The following is a 5,752-nucleotide window of genomic DNA, read 5'->3' on the forward strand; positions in this document are numbered from 1 at the left end:
CAGATGTTTTTATATTTAAAGAGGAATATCAATGTTCAAAATAAAAGTTAAACATTCGCATGGCGGTTTTATAACTTGAAATTGAATATCTCACTTGTTTTACTACGACTAATTTAAAGTCAAACAATAATTCATTAGTCAAAGGTTTTAGCTGATTAAATATAATTTTTCTGAAAACATCCGACTATAATAATGAATGATTCTTAAGAGCTATCGGAAGTTTAAAAAAAAAAAAACATACAATTCTGGAAAAGTATGAAATATTTATTTGAATTGATGGTATCCCTTTAGTCCAATTTAAGAATACCTTTTTTAACACAATTGCTTAAATGTTGGTTTCATATGCATCAATCGCTATAGATACGAGTCTCAACATACTTACTAACTTACTTAAGGTGGCGCTACAGCCCGGGCGGACATGGGCCTCAACCAACATGCGTCTCCAGCCAGATCAGTGCCTAGCTCCAGTTTCGAACGCAAAGTTGGTTGAGGTCTTCACCCACCTGAGCGCGCCACCTGAGTCGCGGTCTTCCGCTACTGCACCGTGCCTCCGAATTGGATTTGAAAACCTTCCGGGCTGGAACTTCTTACTTCTCACTTGCCTTCTAAGTCCAAAGAAGCAGCGATTTGCAAAAGTTATTCTTAGTTTGATTTCAGCGCTGCTGACGTTGTCTGTGTTTATAGCGATGCCTAGGTAGACGAAGTCCTTGACTAGCTCAAAGTTACGTCTGTCCAGGAAGTCGTTGTTCAATATCATTGACCACTAAACCCATCTTCTTCGCTTCCGTCGCATTGCTCAAAAACGCTCCACTGACATCACGCTTTGATCTTCCAATTATGTCAATATCATCTGCGTATTCGAGTTATTGGATGGACCTTTGAAGATTGTTTCTCTAGTGTTGACAGTTGAGTTTTGCACAGTTCTTTTCAGAACGATATTGAAGAAAATGCATGACAGTCCATCGCCTTGCCTAAAACCTTTTTTGACATCAAATGCATCGGTAAGATCTTTTCCGACCTTGATAGAGCACCGTGCATTCTCCATCGTCATTCTGCACAAACGGATAAGTTTGATAAGGATGCCAAAACTAGACATTGCTCTGTAGAGCTCTTCCCTATAGATGCTGTCATACGCAGCTTTAAAATCGATGAGATGATGGGTATCGATTTGAAGTTCCTGGGTTTTTTCCAAGATCTGCCGTAGTGTGAATATTTGGTCGATAGTGGACTTTCCTGGTTTGAAGCCACACTGATAAGGGCCTATTAGGTTGTTGACGAACGGTTTCAGACGTTCACATAATACGGCAGAAACGATCTTATGTGCAATTTTAAGGAGACTGATGGCTCTGTAGTTAGCGCAATTTAGAAGGTCTCCTTTTTTATGAATCGGACAATCTATTGCAGATGAATTGATGAATGCTCTCTACCAAGCCATCGCCTGCTGCTTTAAATAGTTCGGCAACGATGCCGTCAGCTCCAGCAGGGGGGTTATTATGAAAAACGAAACTCGCTCAAAATAACGCTTATTCGTTAAATTGCGATTAGAAAAAACGATTGTAGTGGCACTAAATCGTCAAATTGCGATTAAGAAAAACGAGAATCGTAAAAATGACGATACTCGTATTTTTATTTACGAGTGCCTTCAGCTCTCGTTCAGCTTTCGTTTTGTCAAATGTCATTTTGTTTTTGTTTGGTTGGTTTTTGTTTTGTTAAGTGAAAAAATGTAAGTAAATAATAAATAAAATTGTCAAAAACATACAAATAAGTTATTTCTAACCTCTAGACCTACAAATAATTCTAAGCAGTTGGATTTGCTGGTAGCTTTTATGGAAACCAATCCAAACATAGCAAAAAATTACTTGCCGACGAGCCAAGCCAAAGCCAAATCCAAAATTATTTGGAAGGCTTTGACTGATAAGCTAAATGCATGCGGTCCTCCAGAGAAACCAATGGATGGTTGGAAAAGTGTAGGTTTCCTTAAAACAAAACTTTGCGTTTATGATTAATTCTGTTCTTCGTTAGGTATATAAAGATTTTGGGTACAATCTTAAGGGCAAAATGCGTGGAAATTTGCTTACTTACGTTGAACTTGGAAGGCTCATTGGGTTCGATGAATCTCTTAAAACTCTTCTTTTTATACGCATTTCCTCTTCTTTGTTAGTTTGGGATTCATCTTCGCTTTCAAGGAAATAGTCGCAGTGAAAAAACATTTTATAGAATTTATGCAAATTACATTTATTTTTGAAACTTCCTCGACTTTATTTATATTTTGACATTTTTTAATAGGAGTGAAGTTAGTTGCTCCTTTAAAAAATTATCATTTTTCGTTTTTGCCTGGCAACTTTTTTTGCTTTCTATTTTCGTATCTTATAATCGCTCTTCACCATGACTTTCGTTTCTTCGAGTTTCGTTTTTTCTGCCGTTCGTTTCGTAATTCATAATAAGGGCCCAGGTTTTTTTGACTTCAGTTTAGGTATAGCTATTTTCACTTCGTCTAGGTAGGGTAGGCGGAAGTATTGATCTGCGTCGCCTAGGTTGAGTGGTTCTATCTCCCTTACAGCGGAATTTAGATTGTCATCACCGTTATATAATTTGGAGAAATGGTATTTCTTAACACAGACTGCGGTTCTACTACAATGTTCCCCTGATCGAATTTACAGGCTTCGGATCGTAACTGGTACCATTGGGAGGTTTTTTTCTTTTGGTAAAATTTACGAACCTCATTCCTCTTGTGACATCCCTCTATCTCCTCGATCGCGCGTCTTTTAATTTGCGTTTGCACGGTCCATCCCATCGCACTTCTTGGATGGCAGTAACCTTGAAGCAGTTAGGCCTTCCGCTTATTGTTTAGCTGCACCTGGTCTGTTAAGGGACCTAACATTCCACGTATAGTTCCAAAGTTCCTTGTCCTTATTTCGTTAGCTTGGGTTGTCAACATTGAATCCATTAGTATCCGAAGCTTGTTGGTGCTTTGGAACAAATGTATTTTTTTATGTGGTAAGGAAGTCAGCCCGACGGCACAATCTCTACCCTGGAGGGCCAGATCCTAAGTATAACTCCAAGGACGGGGAGCCGGATAAATCGCTCCTTATAGGCTTAGGCCCTATAAGGTCTTCACTAAGTAATTAACCTTACTGGAACTGTAGACGCCACCTTTGATTGCATCTCGAGAATTCGTCCATTGCCGTCTGGATAAGGAGAACTACTTTAGTGGAAACACCTATCCCCCCTCACTTGTTTGCTGTTCCCAACAACTTTCCACTGGGGTTAGAACCCAATCTCCAGTTGAGGTACTAGGCACCCGATGTTCACCGCGGGGAGATGAGAGTAGGAGTTGATAGACAGAGGTGGGTTTTGAGAAAAACCTGTGGACGCTTAAGTCCTCTTGAATGCACATGTCTACCATTTAAACACCAGTCCCAAAATAACTTCACAAAAAATAGTCAAGAGACGTCAAAACGCATAATTTTGCTTGTTCATATTGTATTCATTCAACCAGAAATGAGCTTTTTCCATTTAAAAGTGGATGTTTGGACACATTTATGAGGAGCCTATTCACTAAAATTCTGTACATTTTTCGGCTTGAATTCGTCCACTAGTTGTATTTTGAAAGACTTCACTCTTAAATCATAACAAAGACCTAATAACTGCGAACCGCCGATGCCGAATAATTCACTGCAACCACCAGGGATAGGGTTTTACCAACTTTGCCTTTTTTGTTGGGGTAAACGGAAGATGAAACCGACTTTCGACAAACAGCCCTGGTGATTGATTAAATATATGATAAAATAAAACATAATTGCATTCGCTTTGCCCTAAAGGGTCTTCCTTGGGAAGATCCTTATGATCTGCCTCCCTATGAACATCGTAGTCTACTTCTTCAAATGCAATTTCTCCATTAAAGGCGTGTTAATAATGACTTAGTATTTTTTCATCAACTCATTAATGGTGAAATTGATGCACCTTATTTTCTTTCTTGTGTACAATTGAATTACCGAGGAGGAACGTATCACCTACGTACATTTGATTTTATACATATTGACTAACTATGTTGTCTATAACTATGGGAAGAATAAAGCCCTAAGTCGAATGAGCATTTTATATAGCTTAAACTGTTCATCGATAAATTTAAATTTAAAAAGGTGGGATTAAAATCATTGTAGAACCAGTGCTCCACTATCGTAAACGTTCCCAATTTTTTTGTTTGTTCTGTAATAGGTAAATGTTAATTTTGTTTTGTATTTTGTGCCTGTGTGAGGCTATAATTGTATTATTTTTTACTAACACATGCACTTATGATGAGCCTCTGATCGTAGTTTGACGCTTGCTATTAGCTTACGACTTTCTGTAATGTAAATGTATTTTATTTTGCCTTTCTTCGCCATTGTTGCATTTTCAGCTTTTGTTTGCTTTTATATTAAATTTTCCTAAGAAACGTCTAATAATTGGTTTAGCATTAAAAGAAATGCGGCCATTTTCTCATTCCGTTGATAATCCTTAGTTAAAAATCTTGTACAGTTTCAAAACAAACACAAATTATGGAAAATGTTCGAATTTATGAATTAATGTTTATCTGCCCAAAAATGCTTGGTATTTCTTCCTCGCCTGCGTTAAATGCATACCTTGCGTACATTAAAGTCAATTTTGGGTTTAAGTCGATCAAAAAAACATAAACATAACATAAACAAAGACCTACAAAAACAGGTATATTTGAGAGTCTGTACTTACGTATTATTTAAGCTAACAATATTCTCATCCAGGAACATCCATTGGCGAAGTGCTGCTTGTTTTGAAAGACATCGAAGAAAATTAAAAAAAAAAAAACAAAAAGGTCCCATTGCAGAGGAAGTCTTGAAGAAGTTTACTGCCGTTTTCAATGGAAACAGGGCAGATGCATTCTGTAATAAACGGCAACGTGAATAATGTTGAAAATTTAAGATGGGCTCCACTCGTTTCAGCTGAAGTTGTCCAATGCTACTATAAATATTATACTATATATATTTTTGTTTATTTTCCTAGTATTTTTTAATAAATGCCTTTTCTTTGCCTTTTTAAGTGTTTTATTTTACCTTTTTTATTTTTTACACTGTCTAATAGAGCTGCGATATTTTCCACAGTTCCAAACTTAAGCAAGCATGTTGGTGGATAATTGTCCAACATGGCAAATTTGATGACAAATATCCCAATATCTGACTCAGTAGGCCAATTAAACTGATCAGAAAATGAAAGCATCATCAATGAACATTCTTAACGGAGGATGCATTTTTTTGAGATGTTTGACAGACACAAAAACACGAAAAGTATCCGAGCAGTCAAAGCCTTATGTTGCCATAAAGAAAATAGCAAAACAATCACCCATTACTTACAGCTTTTTATATATAAGCATTAAAAGAAGTATCCTTTAGGCAGTATTTATCTACTAAAGCAACGTGACGTTACGTTTACGGTGATCTATCCCGGTAAAGTTGAAGGTAGAGCTTTTATTCTTCCTAATCTTTCCAGTAATTCAATTAATACATTAAAATTTATTATAATCTTACGAAACTAAATATGAAAACAGGATGAGGTCAATATTGCAGATATCTTTAGTAAAAATGAAAACTCAGCTCTTTCCGACAAAATAAGAAAACATCTAAAAAAAAACCAAAGGAAAGCAGATTGAAAATCGGAATCATATGACATTTATTTTGTATTAATGAGATGAGGCAATAGTACGGCGATTGGTTTCGGTGAAATTAAATAGTTTTATTTT

The 5,752-nt window shown here is 36.7% G+C and overlaps 1 long non-coding RNA gene across 1 annotated transcript; it reads left to right on the forward strand.

Moving 5' to 3' along the window:
- The first annotated feature begins 1,518 nt into the window (after positions 1–1,518).
- On the forward strand, positions 1,519–2,251 carry LOC129952049 (uncharacterized). The gene is made up of 3 exons (XR_008782262.1): positions 1,519–1,723; positions 1,784–1,967; positions 2,023–2,251. It is a non-coding gene; the product is annotated as an uncharacterized LOC129952049 (long non-coding RNA).
- Positions 2,252–5,752: the final 3,501 nt, after the last annotated feature.

This window comes from Eupeodes corollae, chromosome 3, assembly GCF_945859685.1.
Source record: "Eupeodes corollae chromosome 3, idEupCoro1.1, whole genome shotgun sequence".
In the NCBI taxonomy this organism is placed as follows: domain Eukaryota; kingdom Metazoa; phylum Arthropoda; class Insecta; order Diptera; family Syrphidae; genus Eupeodes; species Eupeodes corollae.